This window comes from Silurus meridionalis, chromosome 10, assembly GCF_014805685.1.
Source record: "Silurus meridionalis isolate SWU-2019-XX chromosome 10, ASM1480568v1, whole genome shotgun sequence".
Classification (NCBI taxonomy): domain Eukaryota; kingdom Metazoa; phylum Chordata; class Actinopteri; order Siluriformes; family Siluridae; genus Silurus; species Silurus meridionalis.
This window is the reverse complement of record NC_060893.1, coordinates 858,231-878,914: the sequence shown is the minus strand read 5'-3', so window position 1 is coordinate 878,914 and position 20,684 is coordinate 858,231. Positions and strand designations below refer to the sequence as shown.

At 40.0% G+C, this 20,684-nt stretch overlaps 1 protein-coding gene across 1 annotated transcript in view; it reads right to left on the bottom strand.

Annotated features, from left to right (window-relative positions):
- The window catches only part of lingo1a (leucine rich repeat and Ig domain containing 1a), a 126,392-nt gene that overhangs the window by 48,157 nt on the left and 57,551 nt on the right, over positions 1–20,684 (bottom strand). The window contains exon 2 of the mRNA XM_046860194.1: positions 16,451–16,573. The gene's annotated coding sequence lies outside the window, so the exon portion shown is untranslated. The remainder of the gene's footprint in view (positions 1–16,450; positions 16,574–20,684) is intronic.

Sequence of the window (20,684 nt, the reverse complement as noted above, 5' to 3'; positions counted from 1 at the left end):
AATTTAGATTAAAATATCAATACAATCTCCAATGCATCATACAAGAAATTAAATGTGCTTATAGTGTATGGGAAATGAAATAAAACACAAACCCTACGCAACGAAAAACAACACCAATAAATTCACTGAATAAATTCACGGGTTTTTTTTTTTAACAAATGAAAGATAGACAAGTATTGAGACACCTACTATTTCCAGCCACTTGTGGGTTCTCCTTCAAACTTTCACCACAGTGTTGATGTTTAGGACGTCTTTTAATCTGCTAAAATCTCTTCATTTGATCTTGGAGACCCAAAACTATGATCATCAACCCTATTAAACACCTTTGGGATGAATTCTATCTCCAGGTGCGAAGTGATCGTTATTTTAGCTTAAATTTATTTGGTGATCGATATTTGTTTTTCTCATTGCGCCGTTTTCAGCTCATCAACCTGTTTTTCTTCCACTGGTGGATCATCTCCTGTCTCTCTCACACCACAGACTCGTTTCTGAAGCTCACAATGAGCAGTAAGAAGTCTGGGGTTAACGTGGATGAGACAGAGGGAGTCAGTGATGAGAACAGAGATCTGAGACATTCCTGATCATCATCATCATTATCATCATCATCATCATCATCATCATCATCATCATCATCATCTTTTCTCTGCTTGTGTTCTATATGGTAGATCTTCAGCCTGGACTCATTCATTAGATATTAACTTGTGTATTAATATATGAATACACAAACTTCTATAGTGTTCTTTTCCATCTGAAGAAAACAGAACATAAACTTTTTATCACATTTTACACATGATCTCCACTGGCCAATCAGATTAGGATAAACGTGCATTACTATCGCATGTGATCAGATTTAAAAGAAGTCTCGTGAGCGCCATCACTCCTCATTTACACACAGCAGGTAAAGAGAAAGACGTGCTCTTTATCATAACGTTCATTAAATACTCTTGAAACTGCGAAGACAACGGTTTTATAACGTCCTCATCGACACCTGGGAATGAAAAAGATTCACTCGTTGACTTTCGTTGATTATTCAAGCTGTGAAAACAACCCGATACAGCTCTCTGTCTTTTCCTGCCAAGTTAATAACACTCCCAGTCTAAATTCAATCTTCTCTCGTTCAGACGCTGGTAACGTGGGCATGACAGAAAAACGGCTGCTGGAGCTGCTCTTTAATGGCGGATTACAGCTGCTGGCTGAGGGGGTTTATAGTTTCAGGTTACTATTTACAGTTTACAGTTTATTTCTTCCCTTCACCTAGAGCCAAGTTCTCAGCTAATGTCCTTTATTTAGGACCATTCGGGTGATCGAGGTGAGACATAAAGCTGATTGCAATGTGAAACCTAACGCCAGATAATCAATAAGTGTAAATGATGTGTATTTTTAACCATTCATAATTCATCACTCGTTCATCACTGTCAGTGTTTGCATACACCATAAGAGCAAAAGTATTGGAACACCTGCCTTACCAAACTGTGGTTCTTCACTTGAATCAGGAATCTCAAGATGAAGATCTGCTCCATGAAGATATGGTTTGGAAAGGAAGTTCTCCTGCTAGAGAGCTACAATCGTATTTAGCACACAAAATCTCCACAAGCTCACTCAGAAATCAAGTGGAGCATTACATGGTAGATTAGGAAACAATATAAAGCGCTAGTCTATGATATAAAGCACTATAAAGCACTATTACTAGTCATTGCATGCATAAGAAATATTTTGGATGAAACGTGACATTATGTGAGCGCAGTGTAACGAATTTATTTTAAGCCTTTTGGATGAAAAGTTCACCATTAAAACGGGTGATACTTTAATTGTATTTAATAAAAATAAGAATTAATCCAGTATATACGACCCTGAGCAGTGAATATCTATGCCTCAGTACAGAGAGTTGGAGATTAAACTGAATTGATTTGAGTGAATTTTACTGATAGCTATGAACAGTATAAATATAAAATCAATCATTTCTATAGTGGATCCGAAGGCCTGTAGGTCATGTGGCAGATTTTCTCTTTTTGTGTTTGCGTAGAAACAGTTCTCAGAAGTTGTATTTTTATTTTTAATATGGTTAAATGTGTTACAATAAATATTCAAAGTCCCTGTATTTCCGATCATTAAAAATACATTAAGGAAAAAAAACAAAGATAAACAATGATATACACTATAGACCAGCGCTTTATTCGTTTATACCGCTTTTAGTTATTCCTCGAGAAACCAAACTATTTTGTTTTCCAGAATGACACAGTTCTATGAAAGCAACTGTTTGTAAGCAAGCGTAGGATTTAATGGGCTGTAAATCAATATCGTTAGCCGGTGTTTCAAATCACGCAGCTCGTGCAGCGACTTTCTCTCAGAAATCAGGTCATTAGTACGTGTAGGCTTACAGAGCAGCATCGCACGAGGCTGCAATACACAGTTTTATTAGGTTTTTAAAGAAATAAAAAAAGGACATGTAGCAAATTGATGCAACTTTTCACTCATATAAGATAAAAACCAATAACACTATTCACAATATAAGAACTTGGTACACCATGTGCATTAAAGGGACTAATGAACTATAAATGTAGGTGAAAGATTTATGAACATCCAGATTAAAAAGAAATATCTCCATGAAGATTATTCTATATGACAATCTGGTTGTTAATGAGCACAAAGCTGAGGACGTCCTCATTAACATGCATGATGTACAGTATACGCCGATACACCAATCATAGTGCAGACTATTAACAATATCGAGACGAGAGCTCTGGACTGAACAAGCTCCAGGATTGATTGGCACAACTCAGTAATAATTAATCAGTGAAACAGTTTTCTTGTTATTTTTAAGAAAATCTGAGTCTTCAGGAGCATTTTCAGCGTAGGGTTTGAATTCTATCCAGTCTGAGTAGTGACTTATCTGTAGTATGGTAGATTCATACAGTAGATTCATACAGTGCAATTTTGTTGGTCGATATTCGAATAAAAATGTTTTTTTGTACTTTAAGTAATTATTTTGCCAAAATGTGCCTTTATTTGAACATAATTTACCCCAAAAACCTCTAACCGTGCATGCAGGTGCTCAGGAAGTGTAATCTCGAAGCGGGGACGTGGTCAAGCACCGGTTTGTGAATCGAGGCTGAAACCAGGGGAAGTAATTGCTCAGGATTCCACACCTGGATGAAATTTGGGTTGATGAATGTGCTGTTTTTCAGGAGGTAGGAGCAATTAAAAGGGGAGAGAGAAGAGCTCTGGGGGAGAGGGAAAGCTGAACAGCACAAAGTTATGCATGTGTGTCGCAAAATCAAACACTGAAAAGGGAACCAACGATCTGAGGAATAGTCATTTTATAGTTATTCAAGCCTGCTTTCCATCTCCTCATTCCCCAATGAGACAAAGAACATTACTGCATTACACATCCTGCATCTGTTCTGCCAAACATGCGACTCAATCAGACGCAGAATCGACTGAGAATCAGAATCAAATGAATGACGAGGTTGCAGGTTTATTTAGTTCAAGTTACATTCTAAATTTGATAAATTTATACTTTTTTGCCATCTTAAATTTTTATTACAATGTTGGGAAGTGGTAGTTTAGTGGTTTCTGATGGGAAGTTTGGGTGGGTGGGTTTCAAGCCCCGGTATCGCCAAGCTGCCACTCTTAATCTCTTAAAGCAAGACCCTGAACCCTCAGTCCTCCAGGGGGCGCTTTATCATGGCTCCATGACTCCAGCTTCCTAACAATGTTGGGGTACGTGAAAAAAAGTGCAGGGAAACAAGTAAAAAGCGGTGGTGTATTTAAGGAAATGCACTTCGTTACTGTAATTAAGTCACTTTTTGGCTTAATTTAATTTAGAAGCAACTTTTACGCTCTGCACAGCTACATTTCTGATTTAATAGATTTTTTTTTAGATTTTATAGATTCTTTTTACTCCACTATATTTTAAGTGACGATTCAACACTCCCCGACCTGCAAAAAAAAAAAGCTCTTAATTAATTTATAATACAGTGGAACCCCGTTGTACGAGCGTAATTCGTTCTTGAAAATTGCTCGTGTGTCCATTTGCTCGTATGTTCGAGCTGATTTTCCCCATAGGAATGAATGTAAAAGTGATTTAATCCGTTCAGAGAGCTCATTCGATCGCTTATTTCTGCACTTAAAAAGTATTTGTAGCCTGTTTTAACAAACAAATACACCGCAAATGACCATAATACAAACATAATTTAACACTGACTCATGTGATAGTGGTTGATTGCGAGTGTGAGATGCGCACAACGCTCGTAACCTCCTCGGTTTCCATGTAATTCTATTTACTTTCGTTTTCACAGCACCATCACTGATTTTCTTGGGAGACTTTTTTCAAGATTTCTAGTGAAATAAAAATATAAAACTAAAAAAGTTACTGTGGGAGAGCGTGTGAATACGGGAATAAGGAACGCCACAACAGGTCAGGTGCAAAGGCTTCACATCCACTTTTATTTGTTTTTTTTTGTGTCGGTCTGCTTAGTGCCCCACGCAGCACGTCTCAGGCGCACACACACACACACACACACACACACACACACACACACACACTCTCCTCCTTAAATGCACCCTCCGATCCCTTGAAAAGAGAGAACAATCACTAGGTCACATTAACTTCAGGTGAGGCAATCCCCTGCCTATCTGCTCCCGGACACGCCCTCCATTCACAAACCGTCGCTAGCCACGCCCCCGCTGCCACAGTTACGCTTTTGCTGCACTGAACATGAGAGCGACCGAGTGATACGTCATCAACTAAGCGACTGATGCGACCCTCTGCCGAAAACGGGGAACCGGCAGCGTGGGTTTGCTCGTGCCTTCGAAATTTGCTCGTGAAACAGGGTAAAATTTTGTGAGCGAGTTTTCTCGTATCTCCGTTTGCTCGTACTATAGGTTGCTCGTACAACGGGGTTCCACTGTACAAAATAAATAGAAAAGGTTTTCAATCTAAAAACTTTCTTTCAGCTTCTTCCATTAGGGGGCGCCACAGCGGACCATCTGCATGTTTGATTTGGCACATTTTTACTCTGGATGTCCTTCCTAACGCAACCTTTCCCATTTATCCGGGCTTGGGACCGGCGCTCTCACCGCTGTGGCCCGGGTTCGATCCCTGGTCGCAGCGGTGAGAGCGCCGCATCCTAACCACTAGACCACCAGTCTAAAGTGATTTATTATCATTTTATTTGTCCTCTGAATGCCAATGGTTCTTCTACTTTTTTACGATATTGTCATTTTTATCGGTTATATGAAGATCCCCTTAGGAAACACTTGTTCGGTCTTTGTTTCATTCTGCCGTGTCTAAGATGAAGCAGTGTCGATGGTTAATGAGGTGTACAATTTGATTTCCTCACAAATCAACACTTTTTTTATTTTTTACTCATTTTTACTTACACGTGTCTTGGCGTTAAAGACTTGTTCGTCTGTGAGTCTACGTTCAATACGTTCATCGCTCAAGTTCTGATCAAATCAGATACTCGAAGACTTTTACTCACCTCATATTGGACTTTAACTTTAAATGTAAATTTTACTCAGGTGTGATTTTCAGGTCCTCTTTACACCTCGGGTTTTATATCTTTTTTGTGGGTTCAAGAAAATCTTTTTTCTGCTTTTATTATTAAATCAAAAAAAAAAAAGAAATCGAAACATGAACTCCTTCCCCAAGTTTTAACTCAGAATGCTCTGCACTGAAAATATTATTAATAATATCATATTTTTTTTTATGCTGATTTCTGGTAAATCCCCAAGAAGGGTTTTGAGGACAGTGGGCTCGGGTAATTTAACAGAAGGGAAAGTTGAGTAACTTGTTGCCAGAAATGTTCAGCAACAGCTGTGCAGTACCATATGTTGTGTACACTCGTGGGCAAAAAAAATAAATAAAATCTCAGAAATGGCAAAATGTACGTAAAGCATTAATGACAAAATATTGGTCAGAAAATCAGCAAGAACGTAACTGAGACCTTTTTCAGAATGAAGAGGAAGAACTTGGCGGGGATGTGTGGTGAAATCGTGATTTGAGCTGCTATGGAGAGATGTTTTCAAAGATCTGCTGAGAAATATACAGTAGTAGTAAAAGTATCTCCAGCACAGTTATGCATAGAAGGACGAGGTGATGTGAGGAGCGCTTTCAGCTGCTGGTACGATACCTGCTTTAAAACCGAAGAGAATACTGCAGGCAGACCTCCCTCTGTGGAAAAGTTTGTTTATCTTTATAACCATAGGAGCGATCATCAAGACGATTCTAATCTCCGTGCTGAAGGAACCACCAGGCTCATGTTTTAGTCTGGTCCAGATTTAAACCCTGTAAAGAATATTTGCTCTATCTATCTCGGAAAACGTTTTTTAGCTACTCATTAACTCCTTAAAGCTCATCAGCATTGAATAAAACGACACGCCTTTTTTTGTTTACCTACAAGGTTTCCTGATCAACTATTCGATGGTAAAAATCTAATTTTGAAAAATTTTGAAGAAATCTTTGAAAACTTCATATTTTTTGCTCAATGTGCACTTTTGTCAGTTTCTATACATCGATGGAATTTTCAGACGTTTGCGATGTGGTCTGGAAGATCCTGTCAGAATTTGCGGTAGCTGAATTGAGCCGAAGTGAGAAGCGTCTCCATCCTCAGCATTCTCCTACTGATATACCCCATGTCCCTCCTCTGCACATGTCCAAACCATCTCAATCTCACCCCCCTGACCTTGTCTCCAAAACGTCCTACATGCGTTGTCCCTCTAATAATAAAATTATTAATGATGATAATAATAATAATAATAATAATAAAATAATAATAATAATGCTTCTTAGACCTGCTTTTACATGTAGTTATATATAGTTATATAAATAGTTGTATTTACACATCTTTTTTTTGGGTGACACCCATTAACTTGCATAACCTTTAAGAAAATGTACAGTTGCACCCCCTGGCTGTAGCACGAGAAAGTGTTTGTTCTAAGAAAATAAAAAAACATAAAAAACAGGCGCCGTCCATCCATCAAGCTTTTATGGCATGTTCTGTAAAAAAGATAAGTCCCTCCATTCCCACCGCAGGACTTTATACTCCAGGATATGTTCATTTATCTTGTTAGGAGTTATCAAAGTTGTGGCGAAGTTGCACTCAGTCCAGGATTCGTGCTCAACCTTGTTACTGCAATTTTCGAGCATGTGGTAGCTTACACTAAGCCCACTGTTGTTTTCCAGGGGAGATCTCGCTATCAGATCCCTCCTGCTTTATCAGCCAGTTTCAACAATCCTAATCAACCAGGCTGAAACCTTCTCAAAACATTCTGTAGTTTGCAGCTACAGCTTTTGCATTTAATCACGTATTGAATGAAATGGAATGTTTACGCATCGGAAGCAGTACAAAGTCAGTTTATGGCTACTTTCTAGTTTTATCGAGTATCAAAGACATACGAAACATTTTCTCTCAACTCAACTACATTTATCACTCAATAGATGCACTTAAAAAATGATTAATTACACCTCTGTATTTACATCTGTCCTTAAGGACAGGGCCTTGCACAGGGGCCCAGGAGTGGCAGCTTGGTGTGGCTGGGATTCAAACTCATGACCTACACATCCATAGTCCAATGCCTTTACCAATAAGCTCCAACCTTACAATCTGAAATATATGTATTTCGATGTAATTTGTTCAGAGATACAGTAGGAGGAGGAATCGGAAAATTCTGAGACTCGCTCTGTTTACTTTAGCACCTTATTGATCTACATTTCCACACAAGCATCTGAAGCACCTTCTGAGATTCGCGCCAGATCTCCGCAACGGTGTCAAAAAAACGACGAGCTGGATCTTGATCTTCTGGAAGAGAGAGAAGTCCGCAGGAGCCAATTCTGGCGAGTAGCATTGGCCCGGAAGTAAGATAGTGTGGAGCGTTCTCCCACCATCATCACAACGCTTTGGGAATTATCGACGGTAGATTTCTTGTCGCAATCCTTCCTGATCTCTTGCCACATCAAAGTTCAAGTATGTCTGGTTTCACGCAGAATTTGCTTTTCGTTGTAACTGTGATAAGATGCGGGTCAGAACAGCACCAGGTACACTGTTAGTCTCCAAACATTTTGAGAGCACCTCACACAACGCTCAGGATATTTGCAGTGCGATGTGAAGTGATGGGGAAGAAGGTTCTTAGACTTTTTTTGCAGTGCTCAGAAGGTTCTGGTGAAGGAGAATTATAAGATTGCTTTAATCTAATCAATAAAAGATGTCGTGGTGTTGTGTTGAAAAAAAGAACAAGCCAAAGGGAGAAGCAGACGTTGCGGATTTTGGCGTGGGTCGGAATCCATTACGGGTCCATCAGGTGCTGCTCATTCTGGCTTTCTGCTCGTCCCACTGTGACCAATAGCGAGAGCTGGACACACAGCAGCTGTAATTGGCAGAATCTATAACAAACTCGGTTTACTGACACACTCCATCACTCTTAGAGCAGCACACACACCGCTGCATGATGGAAGACCTCACCTGCACATCGTGCAACCTCAATGCTAATGATAATTGATTTCATGCACACACACACCACACACACGCCACACACACAATATCCTCATGAGGACCTCCTCCAGACATCATTCTTAACGCAATTAATGTTACGCTTCCATCCTCTTTTCAATTTTTCGAATAAAAGATCTTGTAGCTCCAACAAGGTCAAACCCGTCAAACATTTCCACTCGTGCAGGGACATTTGAACAGATAGAGACTACACATGCATTGGATTGAATAACAAGTCTAAAGATTGGCTGTCTGGAATATAAAATAATAATTATGTCATCTAATAATCTTATAATCGGAATATTTTGAATCTTCTTCTTGGTCACTGATTTTTTTTGAGAGAAAGTGAAATTATAGTTAATTAATAGGGATCAAATGCACTTAGTAACAAACTACAAATACATTAGGACATTTTTGTGTTTTGCTGGTGTAGACACGCAACCACGGTGTCGCTTTTCAAGATTGCATCCAAGCAACACTTCTTCATCCCCCCCAAACCCCCCAACCACCACCACCACCCCCAAATCCCTGTTTGTATGGAATTGACCTTGGAACAAAAAAAATCTCTTCTTCGTGCGATATTGATATGCTCGACTCTATCTCAGGCCAGAACCTTCTCTTCTGTCTCTGTCTCAATTTTGACCCCACACACACACGTCCAACTGGACTAAGTAGGAGAAATAGCCAGGCATCGTGAGGACGTGCATGTGTGCACATGAGTGTGAAAGACTGGTTAGAAATAGTGTATAGTATCTAATAAAATAGTATATAATAATATAGTGTTCCCTAAAACGTCAAACATGTGCTTATTTATTTATTTTTGTTTATCTGAATAACTTGCTGCTCCTCCTGATTGGGACGGCATCTTTCTTTGTGCCAGACCATTATGGAAGCCCTTATTACCTCCAGTTACCATAGTTACACACCTGAAAAAAGTATCTGCGTCCATTTATCTGCTTTTGTGGTCCGATTCTGTATACATCCACATTAGACAAAAACAAAACCAAAGCCAGGGGTCTTATAATTAGGAGAAATGCTGGTCCTGCTGGAAAACAAATCCCAGCGAGTGCCTTATGCAATTCGAGCTCGGTTAAAAACAGTGTGGATTTTCTAATGACGCTCTTTTGTCAGTTGACGGGTTCTGGCACCGTGCTGAACGCCCCAGACCGGAGCATTATTCACCCCGTATTCCAGCTCGTATATCCGCAGGCAGGGGGTTACAAATTGTCGCCTTGTTGTTTATTAGGTTTATTTGTATGGCTGTTATTCGTTTTAATTCCACTGTGGCCAATGAAAATCGAGTAAGGAAGCTGCGATCGCACGAGCATACTGACGGGAGCATTTCATGTGCGCTTGTATTCAATGCATAAATTCAATATTTTCAACAAATGTGGGTGCTCTGGGTGTACTGATCAGAGGGTCAGGAGTTCAAGCCCCAGTATTGCCAAGCTGCGACTCTCGGGCCCCTGTGCATGGCCCTCAACCCTCAGCGCCCCAGGGGTGTTGTATAAGGGCCTGCGCTCTGACCTTGGCTTCGTAACGTCGTTGGAAAAATGCGAATTTCACTGTGGCAGCTTGTGTATGATGATCCTCGGAGAACTACATTCTCTACATTCTCCACTTTTCTCTCACTTCCTAACAAGCTGGTGTATGGAAAAAAAACTCAGTGTGCTGTAATATATATGTGACGAGTAAAGGCTTTTTCCTCCACTCTAGTGTTTCTGGCAGAAGCTCTGGATCTGCTGCTACACTACTCAGGATGATTCTGATTTCAGGTTACTGACTGCAGGGTCATTTCGCAGATGGTCAGGATCAGGTGAAGGTAGAAAGAGAAGATGTTTTCCTGCTGCAGTGCACTTCGCTGGTGTGGGATGGTGTTTCGCAACTCCCTGTGACGACTCCATGACGTGTTCCACTGTGAATTTAAGAAGCTCAGGCCTCTGTCAGTAGACACACACTTGTGGGCTAAATATTAAAGCCTTCACCAGCTCCGTACCAGCGCCTAAAAAGCATCCATGCTCGCCTCTCTTTCACTCCCCCTCTCCTTCACTCCCCCTCTCCATAAGGAAAAACTGACCTTGACTTCACACCCTACACTCTAGGCTCAGATTACAGCATATCTTTTTTTCGTTCTCTTTTTTCCCTCAAAACGCTCTGCCTCCCCAAATCCTATTTTTTCTCGTCTTTTTTTTCCTACTTTATCTAAAGCAGCAGATATTCCAGGGGAAGGGAAAGTGAATATTCATATTTGTGTCTGTAAAAAATGATTAATTTCTATATAATGATAAGTAGGTGCGCTTCATTTTTATCATTTTGAAAGTGACCTATACTTTGTGACAAATATTTGATATGTAGATCGATTTCTCCTCAAGGCTACGGAGGCCGTGGCGCGTCCTGAGAGTCGCGTAGAAGACGGATTAACATGGCAGAGGTAGAGCTGTATCTTCCTGCACACAGACTAGGAAAGGTACTACACTACACTACACTACACTGATGGACTGCATGGATTTACAGGGATAAAAACGACTTCCAAAGCAAACACTGCAGGCCAGCGGGGGGGGTGGGTGGGGGGGGGGTCGTGGACTATTAGAACAATCCAGACACACCATGACAATCCATGTGATGTTAAAGGAGATTAAATTAATACTATCACTTGGTCTGAAGGGTGGAACATACTCTCTCGGCCCCGATGTGTTCCACTGGAGCAGAGATGTCATTCTGCCTGCTTTGATGTGATATTCTGATTGAATGGTCCTGACCAACGAAGCAAGAAGGGGCATGAGGCAGTTCACTGTTCTTGTGGCTGAGCGCTGATGCGATATCACAGCCTCTCTCTCTCTCTCTCTCTCTCTCTCTCTCTCTCTCTCTTTCTGTTAAAGCATGCTCTGATGATTTGATGTGACTGCAGAGAACTTCGGTGCCTGGTTATACCCTGAAGGCAAGCCAGCCTCCTCCAAGCTTATCAGTCTTTTTTTTTTCCTTTAATATTAATAACCACTGCTCTGAATTATGACTCCATAAAGGTCAAAGGCTCGAGGAGATTAGGCATGAAAAATAATATCTATAGAAAACGAGCAGGATTTGGTGGAACCCAATGAGCTCGCTGGGCTAGGAGCTCATTCAAATATCTGTATATGGTTTATTATTAGATCAGAAGGATTAGGACACCTTGTGGTTATGAGATGAAACTGCAAAAGGTTTATAAACGATAGAAAATCCACTCTTCTGGGAAGATGTTCCACTAGATTTTGGAGTGTGCTTGTGGAGATTTGTGCTGATTCAGCTGGATTTGTGCAGAGGGGTGTTGTCATGTTGGAGCAGGTTTGGGTTGCCAAGTTCAAGTGAAGGGAAAATTATTTTGTTTTATGAAAATCTCTTTGCCCCTTGGCATGAACATGTGCCACCTCCACCCCCATTACCTCACAGCTGTTCTTCTTAATAACTTCTGTTTCTAATAGAAAAAAAAATTGACCCTCGAAATATTAAATGTTGACGCGTAAGAAAATTCTGCAATATTCTATTATTAACATTTATTATCTCTGTGCTAAAACACACACACACACACACACACACACACACACACACACACACACACACACACACACACACCCCATTTTAAAATGCTTTAGTTGAAATTCATATAGTTAATTAAAGTGTATAATGTGTCAGGTCAATAATTTTTTATAGATTTTTTGTTGTTTTTGTAGTTTGAATGTTTTCTGTTACGATCCTGAAGGGCAGGAGCTTCTCAGGAGCAGAGACTGGACTCTTTCATGGTCTCGTTAGAGAGACGAATGCGACTACAGCGTGTTAAAAGGGCACGGCAACGGTTCTGTATCGCGGAGGGTTTTTCACATGAGGCGATAAGAAATCAAACGATATTGATCAGTGGAGGTGTGTGGGACGTTTGTGACATACGTGAATGCATTCACAGGGTTTTTTATTTCAACAAATCATACGTGAAATACGGCCTGTTGGCAGAAAACAGTTTCTTTAATGCGATTTCATTTTTATCATATGTATTATGCATAAAAATTTGATGGAAACCTGGAAGCTAATGACATTATTTATTTATTAACTCTGTCTGTTTCTCTCTCTCTCACACACACACACACACACACACACACACACACACACACACACACACAGGATTGCCTTATTATCCCCCTTGTGAAGACATAAATATTAATGCAGCTGAAAACAATGTGTTCCTAAATCTAACCAAACCCTTGACCTCAGTAACTGAAAACACTTAAGCTGTCTTTTTATTGTTTTTTCATTAAAGCTGCAAAAAACATCAGAATGTCCCCACAAGGTCAAAAGTATCAGATATTCCTATCCACGGTCCCCATGATGAAAAAAAAAACAAGTCGAGCTCTTTCCTCTGTAAGCCAATGACATGAGGTTATTTACAATGACATCAAATCCTGCTTGTGCGTGCGTTTGTGTGTGCGTGCATGTGCGTGTGCGTGCGTGTGTGTGTGTGTGTGTGTGCGTGTGTGTGTGTGTGTGTGTGTGTGTGTGTGTGTGCACGCGCATGTGTTTGTAAAAGTGTCCCCTTTAAAGACTGGCTAATAAGTAATAAAGCAATTTCAGCAAGGGGTTGTTTAAATATGATTTAATAATCATTTATTAAATAATTATCAATAAATAATCAATATCAATAATTCATCCTCCATTGATCTTTCGCACCCAGAGGCACCAAAGGTTATGCATAAGAATCACTCCATTATGGATTTGCTCTCTCAGTCTCTGAGGTTCTGGTCAGTCTGGTCTCAGTTGAGTTTAAAAGGTTACTATTATTACTTTTAGTATATATAAATATATAAATATATAATATAGTGTCCAATATGCAGGGACAGACAGTGTTTATAAAACATATATTTTAAATCCGTATTTTAAAAATAAAATTTAATTTTTGACATTTGTATTTGAGAGGGTTCAATAAAAATGGCTTTAGATTTTGTAAGTTCTACATGATGACATCATAAAAATGCGTCGTCTGATTGGTGCTCAGACTTGTTGAGATCCGAATGGAAAATTGATCTGTATGAATGAAGGTAAAAGTATGTTTTAGTATTTTTTAAATACAGAAGGTTATTTTGATACGTGGTCTGGCTGCTGTATTTCGTGGATTATTTTGATACACTTAAAGTTAACGTATTTAGTATTTTATTTTCAAATACATTTTAATGTACCTTTGCTCAACCCTGATTATATTTATATTTAGCTTTTATTCATTTATGTTTTTTGTATGTATTTTTGCTCCACAATCATGGTTTGAAATGTAAATAAAATGTGCTTTAAATATACTTATCGTTTTGAGCTTCATGCGTCATAAGAATGATGTTAATAAGCATATTGCAGAAGATAAATGAATATGAGGGAAGTGGTAGCTCAGTAATCAAGGCTCTGGTTATCACCACTGTACCACCCAGTTATCACCACTGGGTTACTGATCAGTTTTGCGTTACTGATCAGTTAATTTTCAGCTTTGTGTTACTGATAATCTTTGGGCTCTGGGTGACTGAGGCTCTTGGTTATTGATTAGCTTTGTGTTACTGATCAGCTTTGGGTATCTGATCAGCTCTGGGTTACTGATCTGAAGGTTGAGGGTTCAAGCCCCAGTATCGCCAAGCTCTCACTCTTGGGCCCTTGAGCAAAGAAACCTCTGTGATCGACGGGTACTGGATCATGGCTGCACTCGCTGGAGAAGAATTTCACTGTGCATGTACACGTGACAGGTAAAAAGACCCTTTAACCCTTTTACCTTTACCAAGAGAGTTTATTGTGATAGACAATAATAAGGTGAATATGTAAAGCACTGTAGTGGATGCATTGAGTTTTTTAATTAGCCCATGTGGGAGTGGAACCCAGTTCAGTTGGCCTTCAAATGCTGCCACGATTAAACATACAACTTGAGAATCTGTCACTCTGCCCTCATTCACCACACTAAACTACAGGTTTTAACGATCTTTATAAGATCGTTACAAATCCCACTGTGTTTCACATTACAGCACAGTGAACTTTTTTCTTCGTATATTCCAGGAAGCACAGCGGGTTAAGGGCCTTGCACAAAAGTAGCTGTTTGTCAGTACTGGGGTCTTGAACCCCCAACCTACTGAACAGTAACCTAGAACCTTAACCAACTGCTACTTCCAAGATTTTTGAGTTTCCGAGCTTTACTGAAAGCTAAAACTTAAACACCATGGAGGAGTTGGGCTAGGCTTATGTTTCTGTATCCTTACCTTAAATTTCCTTTGCAAAATCCCAATTTTGCATTTTGCAAAGGAAATTTGAGGTAAGGATACAGAAACATAAGCCTAGCCCAACGCCTCCATGGTTTTTAAGTTTTAGCACCATGTCGCTTTGATCATTATAGGTCCCCTGGTGGTCTAGTAGTTAGGATGCAGCGCTCTCACCGCTGTGGCCCGGGTTCGCTCCCCGGTCAGGGAACCATCCCCAGCCACTCTTAGTGCCGGTCCCAAGCCCGGATAAATGGGGAGGGTTGCGTTAGGAAGAGCATCCAGCGTAAAAACGTGCCAAATCAAACATGCAGAGGATCTGACCCCTAACGGGAGAAGCCGAAAGAAAGTTTTGCTTTGATCATTATGTCATTTCATGACGCATTTTAATCAGCTGGTCAGTAGAGATACCACATTTCTGACGATTTTCTCAGGCTAACTTTAGTTGCAAAACCATCTCTGAACCTCTCTCACTGTATGACGTAGGACTATCGTTTAGGAGGCATGGTCCTCCTTCTAGTCCTGCTTCCTCACAGCAATTATATCCCTCTATGGGTTTTCATACCACAGTTATCCTGACACACAGCTTGTTGTTTTATTTCCTTCCTTAGACACACCTCTTATTCATATACTTTCTGCATGATCCTTAGCATAAGTGGCTACTCAACAGCTGAACTGATTGAAATGTATATGTAAATGTAGAGCAGTGCAAATTTAAGAGCCCTTTGGAAATTCTTCATTTTGAAGGACGTCATTTGCTAGTGGCTCAGCCGTTCAGACATCAAGTGCAAGTTGGTTCCACCACCCACTGTAGGTGCCCAAATAGAAGAAGAAGAGTCTTGAAGCATGCCCTTCTTGTACCCTGAGAGATAGTGGGAGCAGTCATGCATGGTTCTTTTTAATGACATTACAAAGATTTAACCGTAACGGCATTCTCAAGACGAGGAGTTTTTCCAGCACCACTCTATTGTTATGCTTCCTTGGATTTAAAACACTGATGCTTGCCTACGAACAGATCACTACCCACCTACCTTAGAGCACTTATTATTGCATTATAGTGTCTCTGATCCTGTAGCGTGGCTCGATTGGATCTACAGTCTCTCGGGGTACAAGAAAGACATGCTTCAAAACTCTTGTTCTTCTCTATTCAGACACCTACAGTAGGTAGTGGAACCAACTCGCACTTGACTTGACGGCTAGAGACCTAGCTCTTTACTAAGCGCTCGAATGACCACTTTGTATATCTATTTTATAAAATCCCTTTCTCGTGTTGTGAGATCTTTTCATACTAAGCCTCCCAGCAGGCTACTTAAGTACGATCATGTTCTTAATCCCTGACTTAATGAACTAACATGAGTTTTTTGAATGACTTCAAAGCACTGCGTCACTCTGGATGAATCTGTCTGCTAAACCTCGTTAAAAAGGAAATGTCATCAATGAATTGCACCCAGTATATTAGAAATACAGAATACAATGTATATTATGAATATATAGTAGATGCTGGACGTGGACGAACGTTTGTGGACACCTGACCATAAGCGTCGCATGTGATTTCACATTTAGTCCCCGTTTACTACTATAATAACTTCCACTCCTCTGGGAAGATCGTTCACTAGATGTTGGAGTGTGTTTGTGGAGATTGGTGCTCATTCAGCTATAAATTCAGGTAGTGATGTACTGTAGGTGAGGTGAGGACATATTAAAGAGAATACTCACAGAGAGTAGCTTCTGCGGTCGAGGATGGAAGGTGAATTATTCGATGCAGGCCAGGTGAGATAAAAGCTTTTTCTTTAGGTTCCACATGCCCCTTTCTTTCAGCATTCTCAGTACCACATACTCCTAAAAAAAAAACACACAACAAGATGCCACTTCACGACTTTGTGTAACCCCTCAACCAAACAACAAGTTGACTACGTCTGCACTGAAACGGAAAAATCCCCAATTTCATTTTCAGTCATTTCCCAAAAAGTTGCTCACATCCTCGTATGAGCGAAACGTAAGACGCTCCATCAGCTCATTACAGAGGGAATAGTCGATGTTGTTCCTTTCGATGTTGAGCTTTGATGGGCAGCTGAAATCTTTCTCGGTCGGCTGGTATTTGACAAGAGACCACATATAACCGGATTCAATTTTGGAATTTTAGTATTAAAACATAAGCCTGATTCATTCTTTTTTTATTGTTTTGCAATGTGGACTGTTGGTGGTCCCCTCTTTTAACTTATTGGAATATTCTCCTGTATTCAGGAGCATTCCGTAAAGCAGATCACTAGTACTCACACTATCACACCTCTTCCTCTCACCAGATTTCTCACCAGAACACCTCTCTGGAGTATCATTGTGTATCATGGTTCATTCATAGAACTTATAGAAAATGCTCCACAATTTTCAACAAGGTCTCAGGTGTGCATTTGTTTTTCATTTGTGCTTAAATAAACGTTGTTGTTAAGACCATCAAAAGCAGACCATGCAGACCATATCTTTGTAGAGCTGGCTTTGTGCACAGGGGCATTGTGATGCTGGAATGGGATTGGGGCCTCCTAGTTCCAAATTCTTTGCCTGTTGTTCATATCTATTCATGCATTATCTGTTCAATCTGAGAAAAGTATTCGTATTTGGAAATGAGGTTCGGAATAAGTGAGATGAAATAAAAATGGTTTGACATGAAATTGGAGGGGAAGAAAAAAAAAAGAATAAAAAATCCAACTCCAGTACAGGTGCTCATGGATCCCAAACACATAATGCAGGGAAGCTGCCAGAAATCTGCCAGAAATCCTTTGCATACCAATGCGCCTTCATCAACAGTGTTGAGTGTGTCGTTGGGAACTAAATAACGCCATGCAGCACACTGCATATGTTGTACTTATTGTAGTTTGAATCGTAGCAGCTTAGTCACTTATCTGTCATTTAATGCCTCACACATCGTTAAAAGAAGGAGCATAAGGTATGTGAATTTACGAATAAATCTGTTCAAAAACAATCCGGATATCGGGTTAAAATCTTAATATCTTCCATTAGAACAACATTAAGGTGCTACCCATCGAATAGTAATACAGGGGGAACTTTTGGATCTAGGATTTGGCAACCCTGGGAGGCACAACAAGCGAAACGGCGATGATGAAGTGTGTTGTGGAACGGAGGAACCTTTGTGCGGCACTCGCACCATCACCGTTCTTCTAAAAGGTGCATTTGAAGCGAATTCTCGTCGCACTACTCCGTTCGAACTAACGGCAAAAGGGGTCGGGAACGAGCTCGCACTGGTTCCAAACCACCCTGTATGATCTTTTAAAGTATTGCTTGAAAGTACTTTGATATCAGAGGGAAACATAATGATTTATTCGAACTATACTGTAATAATGTATGATATTAAGCGCTTCATTCGCCTGCACATCTCACCTATGTAAGGAAAGAGTTTTCTGAGAGTCGCACACACACTTTCACCAGAACTACTGGGTTACGCATGTGGTCTCGTGAAAGGACTCAATTTCACTTCGAAGTGGTGAGAAATGGCAGGTATTTTAGAAATAGTGGATTAATATATATTTAAATATAAGTATGAATATATTTACATTTTCTGTATTTGGTCGATGCACATTTATCTCATTTATACAACTGAGACGTTAAGGGTTATGAATTTTGCTCGAAGGGCTTGTAGTAGCAATCGCTCAGAGGTAGGGTTTGAACTCATAACCTGCTGATCGGAAGTTAAATAGCAATACCGCTGTGCTAAAAATTAAGCTTTTGAGTCGTGATGACCAAATGAAAAATGATGATTTCTTTGGTCGTTTCTAACCGGTGGTCCTCCGTCATACTGTGAGAGAGAAACTTTCAGACCATCCACAAAATGTTGATCGACGTGAGATGATGCTTAAACTGAAATAAAGCGTGGGCAAATAAAACTGAAATGTGTGTTTCTTCCAATAAGGAAGAAAACAATGATACAGCACCCCCTGGAGCACGGAGGGTTAATTGCTCAAGGGCCCAATGATGCTTGAACCCCCCTCAACCTTCCGATCAGTAACCCTGAGCTTTAACCACTGAGCTACAACCATAACCACCTCATTCTGTACCCTACAGTTCAGTAGGTGCCATCGCAGTCTAGGTCACTATTAAAAGTGTATCAAAAAATTCTCTTCAGGAAAAAAAACAAGCATTTTTTTCCACATGCGCTCAGTAAATAGATCCAGGATAACAGTCACATATCCAGTATCTCCATGCGAATATGTGAAGACATTTCAGTGGGTGGAGGAAATAAGGGTGCAGCCATTAAAATACAAAATAGCACTTTTTTTTTATAATAACACCCACAAGCCTAAAATTAATCTCGAGTTTCACATGGAACTCAACCTACTGTATACCCTCATCCCCATGGCCTCCAGTCTCCAGTTTTATGGTGCTCTGACAGTCAATCATCCCGACTACATCCATCTGTTCACCCCATACTTTTCCATCAATAAAACTGTAAATTTAATTCAACATAATTAATGTGATTTCCTTAATATAATCAGCAGCAGAAGGTTCGGTAACCCAGAACGCGTTCCTTATGGTTCCTTACAGTGACGTCTTCTGGAAACATCACCTGTCACTTACAGGATCGATTTAATAAAGACTTCTATTTTAAAACATCTTTTTAAAAAGGTTTTAGTGAGATTAGTGAAAATGGTGTGGTCTACTGTATGTAGAAGAACAAAGTCTTCCTTAGAAGAAAAAGGAATATTTTTTTTATATAATACAGTAAGGTGAAGTGGCCTAAAAGTGGCATTACACTTAAAATCCATCCCCATTGTGGGATTTTTTATTTACATTTACATTTAAAGCAGTTGAGAGTTAAGGGCCTTGCTTAAGGGCCCCGCAGTGGCGGTTTGGTGATTTCGGACCTAAACAAGCTCTTAATCGATACTTAAAATGAAGTTGTACATTTGCTGTTTCTCCATCACTGTACATTTCAAAGCCCTGGCATGGAGAAGTTTGGTGATCGTTTATGATCTTGAGCTTTATAAGGTGCTCTGGTTCCTGGTTTCTGAGATAATGGTTCATCATCACGGATAAACACACATTTAAATATGAGTGAATTTTTGTTCTAGAATTCTTGATTCTGTAAAGCTGCTTTGAGACAGTTTTCATTGTAAAAAGCGTTCGAGAAAAAAACTTGAATTGAATTGAACTTGTGTCCTTTTGGTCCAGAATGAATGACTCAGAGCAGGTGTGAAGGAAAGCCGTCCATTAATAAACCTTAAACAAAGCCTTTAAAGTTTCCCATTTCTTCAAATTTGGATGGATTTTGTGGACTTTTCAAACCCCTTCTTGGATTTAAATATGCAAATTTCCTTAAATTCCATATGAATTTATTCCAATCCAATAACAAAATCCAAAGTTAGTGTAGTTACTAAAAGCCAAATCACTCCGAATGTATCTTTTGGTTGCACAGGATTCAATTCCCTGTACAATAACAGAAATTGCCAGTGGAAAGAAGTTGTTTTGATGGTTTTATTTTGTTGTTGAGTCACCACTATGATTTTTTCCTGCTCTGCTTTTTGCCCTGGTAACATGCAGGTCTTCAAGTGATGACGGAATGCAGCCGGTGTTTTTCTCATCGGCCCTGATACTGCTATAGGCTGCACCACAACAAACCAAGTGATGAATGCTTTCCAAAGTGGCAGTGTAGAATTGCACCAGAATGGCCTAGGGTAGATGGAACTTCACCAACTGTCATGAGAAATACCTTCTACCTTCTTGTAGGTGGTAGTGATTGTTTGGAATGTGATTAAACATAATTGCCACGTTTCGTACACCCTAAGTGATCACAGCTGTATGGCGTGTAACCGTTCAAAGCCACACGTCCTATTCATCATGTTGATGTTCATGTCTGCTGAACAGGACCATACAAATGTGTCTATCTTGTATTTGAGCAGTTAAAATGTGGTACTTTGAGTCCATTTCTTTCTTACTGACC